General features: G+C 36.0%; 2 pseudogenes; one reads left to right on the top strand and one right to left on the bottom strand.

Moving 5' to 3' along the window:
* Positions 1–3,211: 3,211 nt before the first annotated feature.
* Positions 3,212–7,176, top strand: LOC143580109 (uncharacterized; annotated as a pseudogene).
* An 806-nt stretch (positions 7,177–7,982) lies between these two features.
* On the bottom strand, positions 7,983–11,175 carry LOC143580106 (uncharacterized; annotated as a pseudogene).
* Between the last annotated feature and the right edge of the window lie 1,944 nt (positions 11,176–13,119).

Below are 13,119 nucleotides of genomic sequence, written 5' to 3'. Positions count from 1 at the left end.
ATATTTATTAAATAATCAAGTGTGATTCTAATTTCTAAAAATATTTTTCAAACTAGTTTTCTCAACAATTTATCATACCCCCTCTTGTTTATATTTCCTTTCTTCTTTTCATTCAACTACGTACTCATATTTTATTTATTTTATTATAAAAGTAAATAAGAAAGATATGAAAAATTAATACCTAGGATTTAAAAACCAGTTGAAACGGATTGAACCGCAAACTAATCAAAATATATCAACCCAATGGTTTGATTTAACTTCTCAAAAAACTATAGTTAGTGGTTCGGTTTAAAACTACAGCCAAAATCGACCAACAAATCAGACCGTAAACATTCTAAATTGATTGAAAGATATAATTTACAAAAGTATAATGAATTATTTAAAAAAAAAGACCAATTTCTAAGGCAAATTTACATATCTATCCTTACTAGCTCCTACATTATAGCAATTTCCTTTTTGCTTGAGATTGAACTAAAGACTTTTCATTTAAGATTTTTTTGTCATGTGGGCTAGTTTCAAGATAAAAAGATAAGAGAAAAAAGAAAGGACTAATCTACTTATTCTAATAAAGTAAAATAAATGTGGATACTTGTCATGTTTTGATTAATTCTCACAATTTTTTTTCCTCCAAAACTAATATATTCTAATATATGTAATAAATCAATAATGATTCATTTTCCTTTTACACTATATTTATATAATATCTATATATTTTTATAAATATAAATATTACCATATTATTTTATTATATTATATATTTCAAAATACTTGGTGAATTTCAAAAATCAACAACAAATTATGTTTCTGAAATGAAAATTGTTTCGGGTTTTTTATGGACCTTAAATTTGATTTTATGGGTCAAAAGTTTGTAAATTGATTGTTTGGTACAGGTTAACTGCATTTAGGTTAAAATTTATAACGGGTCAAAAATAAAAATTTTGAGTATTTTTAAAAGTTTGAGAATGCAAAATAGATTTATCGTCAAATTTGTTATGTGTTCAAAGTGTTGACTTTAAAATGTTAAAAGTATGAAAGTTAGAAGTTTAAACATGATTTGGGTTTCAAATTTATTTTTAAGAGCATTTTTTGAAATAATCAAAAGGTTCGGGATTTGGCAAACTGACTATTTTTCCCTCAACTATTAAAATATAAGTAAAGTTGCGAACACTTTCGACCTGCCACCCCCAATGCCTATCAATGCTTCTAACTTTTATCAAATTTGAAATATTTATGTCAACATTAATTTTTTCTTTAATGGTGATCAGAATGTTGTATGAGAAGCATGTCACGCAAAACTATGCTCAAATGAATATTCACAAAATTAAATGGGTTAACATGTTATTTTTTATGTTGTCATTATGACAAAGTCGAGAAGCCCTCTGAAACTTATCAAAATCTTTTTCATGGTGTAGCTCAGAAAAACATAGCTCTTGAAGAACATCCATTGTTACAATTTAATGTTCTACTTTCCTTTGATGGGTGGTAAATTGATAAATATATCAATAAAGGTCACGCTCCTTTTGTATTTAGGCTGAGTGGTTAGAACTACTATCGTATGAGAAGTTTTATTTCCGAAATTGATTCATAACTAAAAGTTTTCAATTATACATATATGGCACCGAGAATGAATTTTTCAATAGAAAGAAACATTCTCGGGTACTTTTTGCATGGGCATTTTTTTTATTAAGTTCATTTAAAAAAATCAAAATGATATAAATAAAATCAATTTATGTACACATTATATAAATACAAGCATAGATGTAATACATTTTTTTTTCATATACGCTATGTAATTATTTTTTTTACTTATAATTTTATAATTTAAATTATCCCGTGTGTGACATGGGCTCTACAACTAGTTTAAATAATACTTTTGAACTTAAAAATAAATAATGTTCAAAAATATTATTCCAAATAAAACCGAAGTACTGAACTCTAGCTTCTTAAAGGTAGCGTCAAGTTCAATGCTACACGGTAATGTTTAAAGGGGTGTTTGGGATTGTTTATATACCCTACTTTTGACTTATAACTTTGATGGAAATCAGTCATAAGTTACATTTTGATAACTAATGACTTATAACAATAAGTTATAAGGAGACTGAAATAAGAAATCTTAAACACCCCCTAAAGCTTGGGATCTTATGGTCTCAAATTTGAAAACATGACTCAAGGTTTTTCAAAAGTGGTGGATTTTCTATTTAGATAGCCTTTGGTATGTATGAATGGAGGTGGAATGGAATGACATATTGTAAAGGTTTGAAAAAAGTGTGTTTGATTGATCAATAGAATAGAATCACCTATTACTAATTACCAAGTCCATTCAATTTCTCATAAAACATCCTAATTTCATTCTATTTATCCCATGGTTTTCTTTTTTATTTAATTCCTTTTTTCACCCTACATCACTTCCACACCCGCCCCCCCACCACCACCAATGACCACCATAGCCAGCCACTACCGTCGTTGCCGCCACCACCACCAACCATCACGATCACTGTCAACTGCTTCGCCACCCCTGTCAACCATCAACCCCGCCCCTCGCCACCACCGCCTGTAGCCCCCTACCGCCACCCACCACCAACATCACCGTCGTCGCCTCCCATTGTCTCCAACCACCGCCACTGCCTACAACCTCCATCAACCAACGCTCCCGCCCTGGCCACCACCACCACACCATCACCGTCGCCATCCACCACCGCCACCGCTACGAACCACCACCACTGGCACCTCCACCGTTACCCGCCACCACCCACCCCACCACCACCACCCACCTCCAACCACCATTATCTCCCATCGCCCACCACCAACCACCATCACCGCCCACCACCGTTAAAGTCACGACCACCACCGCCACTCACCATTTTAATTTTCTTTTTTACGACTTTTCCCGCCTACTAAATAACGCTACATGCTACGTAATGATTTATTTCATTCATTTATCTATTTTATTAGCACAGTGAGTATATTCTTTCATCCACTTCATTATTTCATACTAAATAAAAAAATTGTTGTTATTGAGTGAATCAGACATGTAGTGTCATACATACTGCTTTAGAAAGAATCACACGTATAATATTCGCTTTTAAAGAAAATTCTTAATGGAGACCTTCTAGAACGTCAACGCAGTCTTGAACATCCAACTGTTCTTCTTCAACTACTTTTCCCCCCAATTCCACTTTTATTTCCAGAACCACCACCACCAACAAAAATTGCACTCTTGAAACATTAATAATTCAGAAACCACACATGTCCACTTGTTGCGTAGGATGTTTTGTCGGCCTAGGCTGCCTCCGATGGGGCTGGAAACGCTGCACACACACCGGCGCCCACGACAGCGCCTCCTGGCCACCCGCCTCCGCCCAAGACTTCGAACCCGTCCCCATCTCTGCCGCATCGCCCTCGCCGTATACGAGGACGACCTCCACCACCCCCACTTCCCCCCATCCAACGGCTACCGCTTAAACCCCCATTTCGTCTTCAAGCGCGTGGCCTACGAGCACACCCTAGGCCACGCGCCTCCGTATTTAATATACCTGGACCACACGCGCCGTGAGATTGTAACGGCCATTCGCGGGTTGAATTTGGGAAAAGAGAGTGATTTTAAAATGTTGCTGGATAATAAGTTGGGGAAGCATATGTTTGATGGGGGCTATGTGCACCATGGGTTGCTGAATTCCGCGGTGTGGGTGTTGAATCAGGATTCGGAGAATTTGAGGCGATTGTGGGTGGAGAATGGGAGTTGTTATAAGATGGTGTTTGTTGGCCACTCGTTGGGGGCCGGTGTGGCTGCGTTGCTGACGGTGTTGGTGGTCAACCACCGGGATATGCTCGGTGGGATACCAAGAGAGATGGTGAGATGTTATGCGATGGCGCCCACTAGGTGTATGTCGTTGAATCTTGCGGTTAAGTATGCTGATGTTATTTACTCGGTGATCTTGCAGGTATGCTTGTTCATCAATAAATCTGATGTTATATACAGAGAACTGAGTTAACCGACTTAACCAAACCGAACAACTACCCGATCATTTGGTTAATTGATTATTGTGGTTCGGTTATCGTTGTAGTGTTGGCCAAGGCTGGCTCCGAGAAAGCAAAAAAGCTTTTGGGCCGAAGACGAATATATTTTTGAGCCTCAAGTAAAAGGAGTATTTTTTTGGGTTTAAATAGTTTAATTTTTATATGGCTTACTTGGTTATAATTTGGGTTGTGTAAAAAACTTTTGTATAAATAAAAGATTAAACATGTCTCAAGTAAGGGTAGAACCCACAACATCTTGATTGTGAGTAATACCCATTTGCCACTTGACCAAGCTAGTGGTTTTGTAATAATGTTTAAACATTAAATATACATATTATTTTTAATAAGAATACGTATAATTTTTTTCAAAAAAAAAAAATTTGGTCCTAGCGGGGTGTTGGCACAACCGAATTACCCGAAATTAACTTATTTACAGTTTTACACCAACTCAAAATCTGCGCACTTGCCTATCTGTCATATCATACGGGTCATATGAGGTCACATGATCTATATGACCTCTGCAAAACCACAGACATAGTGCATCAATATAAAGCAAACTTCTACATCACACACCTAAAAATTAAAATTGAGGGGTGTCCATGGGTTGGTTTTGGGGCCAAATCGAACCAAAAACCAAAAATTTGGTTTTGAGTTTTTGAAAACCGTTTGGTACGGTTTTACCATTTGGGCTCTTTTGTTAATTGATTGCCACACATTTGGACCTAAAATATTTGGGCTACACCATTTATTAGTTTCTTATAACTTACTTTTAATCTGTTTTTTGGGTTCCAATTCGGTTTTTTCTTGATAGCAAATGCTGAAACCGAACCCATAAAATTCACTAATTAAAAAACATAAAACCAAACAGTCAGTTTTTGTTTGGGTCTAGCTTGTATAACAGCTCATAGGTGCTACAGCCCATGTGATTTAGCAAAATGTATATGGCCCATATGACTTGACAATGGTGTGTGGATAGTATACCAGTGTTGCGCATGCTGGCCTGCCCTTTGAAACAATAACCAACCAATGTATGATACCAATCAGGCACCCGTTACTCATTAGCAGTTGCTTGCTTTCGTGTGGATATTGGGTATGCCCATTTATAATATTACAGGGTTAAAGCTTACTGCTTCGGATTCTGTTACCTAAAACCAGAATATAAACTAAAAAAAATACCGACTTGAAATGTCATATACTCGACTATACTTCTTGCAATTATATATTTATTATCATTTCATGCTTTCAGCAACTTTCAAATACCATTTATTACATTTTTCTTTCAAGAAGACATGTTTGAAGAGAGAATAATGATTACTGATGATGTTTACCAAAACCTTGTACAGGATGATTTCTTACCTAGGACACCCACTCCACTTGAGGATATTTTCGAGTCAATTTTCTGGTTGGTTCGCTAAAGTCTTAAATATTATGCATTGACTCCATCTTGTGTTGTGGGGTATAAATTATTGTTATTATCATTTATAAACCAGGCCTTGATGCTTTCGACAGCTTGCCCTGTTTGCTACTTATGGTTTGCATGAGGGACACGTTTATACCTGAGCATAAGAAGCTTAGTGATCCAAGAAGACTCTATGCACCGGGTCGATTGTTCCACATTGTTGAGAGAAAATTTTGCAGGTAAATTGACTCGTTAGAGATATAACATAACTCAAGTCGACTCATTTATGAATAAGTGAGTTTAATTCTGAATGAGGGTGTGCATCTTGTAAACAGGTGTGGGAGATTCCCACCCGAGGTGAGAACAGCAATTCCGGTTGATGGTAGATTTGAGCATATTGTGTTGTCGTGCAATGCTACGTCTGATCATGCAATCATTTGGATCGAAAGAGAAGCGGAAAAGGCTTTACAAGTAAGTCATATGTTTGTGTTCTTTTTCATGTTTAATGCTCAAATCTTAAAAGATTACACGTGGCAAAATTGGTGGGTCGGGTGGTTTTGGACCTTTTATAACGGGTCAAAATGGTTTCAGCTTGGGTTGGTCTTAGACGGTTAACACTGACCCTTTTGTCTACCTTTTGTGTTATGGGAATAACCATACTAGGTATGATTACAAAATTAATTTATTTGCTAATTCGATATTGTTTATAAATAAAGTGATCTAGGACAATAAGTATGTGACTGCATGGTGGGCCACCATTTGACATGCTTTATTTTTAGCTATTTCCCGTATTGGATCTAATTGAGCCTTTATCTTTAGTACGGTTCATGTTGGTGCGCCCAACCACACAAGAATCGGAAACCCGATAATTGTGTCAGACACATGAACCTCCTGAACACGATTATTCGCGGGCTGGTATGAGCACAACACGTCTAACCTGATTCTTCTTCTTATTATTATAATTATTATTTAAATTTTAATGCTCTAAAATTATAATTTATAGCTAAAAACACAAAATTATGTCTGATTTATAAAACTTGGTTATAATTTCTATTTTAACTTTTGAATCTCGACAAAAATACCTAACCATGACATAAAACAAATTATAAGAAAAAATAAACGGTTAAAATGGTTAAAGCGCAAACCCTTCAGGTTGACCCGAACATGGCCCGTTTAGCTAAACATGTTTGTGTGTTCAACCCCGAAACTGACCCAAACATGTTTAGACTAAATCCAAACCCGCTAACTTCTTTTTAGGTTCATGTCGTGTTTCTGTGTCTTGTCAGTAATCCACACCCCTAATGTATAGTACAATCTTAGTTGACCCCTATTAAGTAAAGAAGTAGTGCCACGTTGGATAAACCGAGACGTAAATTTAGTTTAGTTCATGTGAAGGGTTTGAACAGATGGATCCTGGGCCCGCAACCTTTTGTTTCGTAAACATAACCAGAGCGCGGTTGGTTTGTTGCAGTTATTACAAGAGAGAGATGGTAAAGCTACTACAACACCACCAAAAGTACAAAGATTTGAGAGGCTACAATCCATAGAAAAAGAACACAAGGACGCACTTGAAAGAGCGGTTAGCCTCAAGATACCTCATGCGGTCACATTGATTAACTCAGACGAGGAGGAGACGCGCCCGTTGACGGACAAAAAACCGAGAAAGATTACAACCAAGAAGAGGAATTGACTTCAAAGCAAGAAGTTGGAGATGCCCCAAGTACACAACCACCTGCCTCAACTAACTGGAAGGAGTTAGCTAAAAGACTATTGAGAGGCCCAAACCATGGATCCTAAACTTTTCCTCAAGTTTGGTAATGCAAGTTCAGATTGTATATTTGTATTTTGTGTAGTTCTCATTGTATTTATTTATTTAATCATGTTGTATATAATATTTTTTTTTGTTGTATATATATTTGCCTCTTATACAATGCCTGAGTTTTTGTTTGCTCTATTCTAAAAAGTTATGTCAAAAGGATAAGTTTAAATTTATAAAAAAAAGGAGGAAATTGTTGTTTGCATTGGGATTTTAAATGATATCACCTGTTGGTCCAGTTTCCTTTTAATGGCCTTTTCAATTTTTAACTATTTATTTATTGATATAAAATCAAAGAAATACTGTTCGTTTGGAAAATCTAAAAAAAACGAGATTTTTATTTACACAATTTATAAAGAACAATGTACCCAACTATTGAATTATTGATACTCCTGAGGGAGATGTTACAATTTACTTGACTATTATCGACACCTTTGAAGAAATAGCTTAAACTTATAAAGTTTACTCTCCATTGATTTGAGAAAACATGATAATATTTTATAATGTATAACATACAAAAATCATGAGAAAACAAACCATAAATATAGCACATATTCTTGTCACATTAACCCGCATAAAACATTACCGTTCCAGGATTTTATTTAAAAAAAAAATAAGAAAAAGCACACCACCTTTGTCTATGTTTGTTCTCTATGTCTTACTAAAGCACAACGATATAAACTCCTAAAGTGGGCTTGTTTATCTCATTCAACCCGTTATTTCAACTATTTACCCCGAAAACCTTATACCTCAATGAGAGAGAGAAATAAAAAAACGAGACAAATCAACATCGACCAGTTCCTTCAAGTTCCATACTGGATGGTCTTTGATGATAACCGCCACCCCAACCGCCATTGTAACTGTCAGAAACACAGTCGCCTTCAAGCAACCATGCCCGCGCGAAAACTTGCCTAAAATAGCCTTGCAGTGCTTGTCGGTTTCCTTCAACAATGCTTCACGGTCATCTCTACTAGCAATCGCCTTCTCATTCTATATAAAAAATTAAACTGTTACATAAGCAGCATAGTTACAATAAAAAGCATAACAATATTGTTTAAGGGTTACCTAATCCCTGAAACTCTTCCAAGGCGGATTTCAAAGGATCAAGACTCGAAAGCTTAGCTGAGTGAATATCCACTCATCAGACAGTTTTCTTAGAAGAACCACACTACCTTCCAGATGATCCAGATATATATCATCCTGTTTTGATTTTTACAGTGAAAACACAAGAAACATTAAAGATAAATAATCGAATATCTAAAATATCATTCATTATAGGTTGGTTACCCATTGCTTGTAACAGTCTGGATTTTCAGTCAAAACACCATAAGAATATGTCACTTGCTTCACTTGCCAGAGCAGAGTTGCCTGTACAGTTATGATATTTAAAATATTTTAATAATTAACACATTAAATAATATATTCTAAATATTTATCACCTTGACCAGCCGCTTTTGCAGCAATGCGTAACAGTTGCTGTGTAAGCTGCTTCATAGCTTTGCTGCCCGGGCCAACAACAAGAGAAATTTCCTTTAAGACGGGATAAATGGCTTCAAATCTGTCAGTTGCCTGATACACCAAATGTATTTCAAATTCATATTCAAATTCAAAGTAAAAGCTATGGTTATTCTAAACACGAGTGACCTTGACACGAGCTGTAGGAGCAGGGAAGGTGGATCCCATCAGAAGCTCAAGGGCGGATGGTGGCACCATACGCTCACCTTTTCTCACAGCACCGTTTACTAAAATTGTACGTGCTTTTGGGAAAGATAATATCCTACACAAGTAAGTGAATGAAGTATTAACATATAGGAACTATAAGAGTCGGGTGAACCAAAATAATAATAAAGTTTCAAACCTCTCAACTAGTTGCAAAATAAGGTCTCGGGATTGAGGCTTACAACCCGATTTACTGCAAACTAGTGGCAAGAGCAAGTGGACCCACATGAACAGCCCAACAACGAGGTCACCTTGACTCGCCTATAAAAAGTCAACTAGTTATTGAAGCTAATTCCTTTTACCTTTAGAAAATATGATACTAGTTATCTTAAATGGTTTGAGTTACCTGTGTGATCGTCCACAATAAGACCGGAAGCTTTTCTAGCCCTTGATATTTGGGACTATCTTTTATTATGGGTAAAACGCTGATCAATACGTCGGGTTTACGCCGTAATACCATTGCTAAGACCACAAATATGGCAACCTGTAAAGTCATAAATTGCACGATGCTCCATGAATAGGCAAGAAAGCAATAAAAATGTTGGTTTTTTATTTGTTTTTAATGTTCTTGAATTGAAGGAACTCAGGAAGCTAATAATTCAAAATAGATCAAGGGTAGTTTAGTCATAAACAATGTTTACAAAACTTTGATAGTTTTTTCTCTTCAAAACGTTTGATATTTGGGAGAAAGTTTTGAAAATAAATTCAGTGAACATTTCCCACAAAATTTTTATGTTATTTCATTCTTTTCAATCATTCCTTTTCTCTAGGCTTTTTAATCTCACAAAAACAGCTATAATGCGCAAAATGATATATATTGTAGGCATCTGAACAGTGCAAAGAAGATTGTTAACAAAGTATGCTAAAATAAGAACTTCATGCTATTAATCTCATTCTTTTCAATAATAGCAGTTTTATCACGATAAACATTATTTACAAATATTGAAAGGTAGATTCCATAGATAAGTGTTGTACTTAGAATAAAGCCTAAAGAACCATTTGTTGAAGATTCTAAGACTCTATAAGATACGAAAAACAGACACTCATCATTCAAAGTCAAATAACAGTCCTCATTCTTGCAAGATTCTAAAGCAAGACAATCCCTAATAAGAACAAAGACCAAAGCATCTACAACTATAACACAACAAATTGTAGTTTGAGAGCATCTACACTAAAAGCAATATGTTCATCATCATCATTATCCCCAACCACGTTATGGTTCATACTGCTATCTAGCTCATAGACTATACCTGAGATTTTGAACTTGGCTGCTGAACCACCTTCTTTGAAGCCTTGCTGTTTCCTTGGTGGAGGGCCAGGTCAGCGAATATGCTATCTAGCGACCACAATGTAAAGGACCCAAAGGCGTCTATCGGTTGGTGGTTCAGCCACTCTGTCGCGGTCTTATAAACATCCTCAGATATATGCGACAAGGGAATCTGCATAAACCAAAGAAATCAATCTAAAAAGGACTTTTCAAAAGCAACATATTCCAAAAGCTACATCAAAATGTAACAATAATGAACATTTGATAAATCTTCTAAATAACTATAAAAGTAAATAGCCTACCGAAAGCATGAAAACAAACTTTTAAAATTACTTAAAATAGATAAAGTGTTTACATCAATCATCTTTTCGATAGTAGCTTCCTTGAGTATTCTCGTCCGCGGAAACTGAGAACTGTTAACCGACGGAAACGCCCGACCGAAATAGTCCGCAAATCGCTTGAGCCGTATGTCCAGTTGCGATTCGTACGATACCTGCACCAAACAACAACACACATTTCAAGTTCGTGTTCAAATTCACCTATCAACTCAACTGAAAATAATAATAATCAAAATTCGGTATTAAAATGTTGAATTACCGTAACATGAGCGAGAAAAACAGCGAGATCATAATCGTTAATCTTGGCTGCAGCCTCAGCAAGGGTAACTTTAGGCTTCTTCAACTTTTTAGGCCTACTCTTCTTCACCTCTCCGGCGAGATTCTCCACATCACTGCCGTCGTTAGCTTTTAGAGATTCAACCTCAACCACTCTCCGCCGAAGATCCTGTTCAACCGTACGGAACACGTCATCACCGGAGTACTGTTGAGGCGCCTTATTAGTGTATTTACGTCCTGATTTTTTATACGACACCGTTTTCCATCCGTGATCGTCGTTTTGGGCATTGCTAAGCTCTATCTCCTTCAAAATCGCTTCCAGTTCTGATGAATTTGAGTCCATTAGGTTGTACGGTGCCGGAAAATGAGAGGCCTCCGGTAAGAATAGAAGCAGCAGGAACGGGAAACGTATATATAGGCGGAGAGATACGTGGTTCGGTCCGATTATTATTATTATTATTATATTTAAATGACGTATTTGCCCTTCAAAGTTGAATATCATTTCAGTATTAAAAGTTAAATGTTTTAAAGTTTACAGTTACGGACGGTATTATTTTAAAGGTTAATTTAGTCCATGTGATATGTATGTGTTTTTTCCGTTATTCCCATTTTGATGGAGTGGTAAGCAGGGTTGTCAGTTTTATCCGAAACCTGAAATCCAACCCGAGAAAACCTGAACCCGAATCCGAGAAAAGACAAACCTGAACCGAAGTAATTCGGGTTGGTTCTTGGGTCCCAATTCTAGGTTTCAGGTCAACCCGAATAAACTTTTAGTTTTAAAATCAAATAATAATAGGCATATATCGTATGTTGTCATTCCACCTATTATGTATATACTGTTTATTATTTATTAATGTTTTCGATTTATGACTAAAAACAACCATAATCAAACACTCTAATCATGACATATCAAAGACAATTATATTAGTATTGTTTATTATGGTTATACTTTGTAAAATTTTACTCTTTTTTAGATTGTTTTGCCATATTTTTGTTTTGTTATCGGTTATATACGTTACGAGTGAGAAAGAACATTTTAGCTTTTGTTTTAGTGTTGTAGTTTTTTTAATATTTGTTTGTTTTTTAGAATACTTAAAACCCGATTAACCCAACACAAAAAAACCCAAACCCGAAGAAACTGTGGGAGATACGGGTTGGGTTTTGGGTCTAGAATTTGAACTTTGAAACCCGAATAACCCGATCCGAAAAACCCGAAACCTGAAAAACTAACCCAAAGAATACCCCTAGTGGTAAGGTGGTTAGGATGTAAAATAGGAGATCAAGAGTTTCAACCCATAGTGTAGAAATATAGAAATATTTAGTCGTTCAAAAAAAAAATGTATATGTTTTTGTTACAACTTTTTAATAAGTACTAGTTTGATATCCGGTCTTTGTCAATACCAACACGCATGGTACTTGTGTGACCATTGCTTTCGTTTAGGGTGTAAATCAGCCGAGAAGGCTCAGCTCATTTTGGCTTATTATGGCTCGAGTTTGAGTTTGGCTCATTTCGAGCTCGTTAATAAAAGCTTGATCTCGACTTGTTAGTGGTTTTTTAAAGCTCAGACTTGGCTCGTTTATTGTTTATTAATTAATTTATATACCTTTTTTTATTATTTTTTATATTTTGAGAAAAACATTAAACAAACTTAATCTCCTTTTGAATCGAGCTCGTGTAGTACCTTAAACGAGTCAAGGCTCTGCCTGAGCTCAACTAGTTAATGTAAAACTAATGCATTGTGGTCTAAAAGAGGCAAAACCAAAAAACAAACAAGGCTCGACGAGCCTAAACGAGCTTCTCATACAAGGCTTGGGCTCAGCTCAAGCTCGAAAAGGCGCGGCTCATTTCGAGCTTTTATTGATCCGAGCTTGAGTAGCTCAGCGACGCGGCTCGTTTGCACCTTTATTTTCCTTCATGATCAGAGAATAGAGATGGAAAAATGTTTCACAATAATGGAGAAATGTTGTGGTGACTTTTGTTGGGGTCAAGGTTACGGGTTGAGCAAATAACCGAATTAATCAAGCCGTGACTGAATTAACTAACTTAACTGAACAACTAATCGATGGTCCCTTAAGCCTTAATGGATAAACCATAAAGTGGAGTTCGGGTTTGGTTTTGGTGTATCGCATAACCGAACATAACTTATTATACATATAGCTATTCAAAATATGTTACTGTTTACTTATATTTATCTCTAGGCATTATATTCTTTGTAACAGTTTAATAGATACTCTCGTCTTTTGTGCTGAATTGCAGAAGTATATTTTGTGCTTTTATTGTTGGCAT

The sequence above is a fragment of the Bidens hawaiensis genome, unplaced genomic scaffold (assembly GCF_021521415.1).
Source record: "Bidens hawaiensis isolate Kalapana, Puna unplaced genomic scaffold, B.hawaiensis_p1.1 tig00030227_1, whole genome shotgun sequence".
In the NCBI taxonomy this organism is placed as follows: domain Eukaryota; kingdom Viridiplantae; phylum Streptophyta; class Magnoliopsida; order Asterales; family Asteraceae; genus Bidens; species Bidens hawaiensis.
Note: the sequence above shows the minus strand (reverse complement) of the source record. Positions and strands in the feature narration are given on the sequence as shown.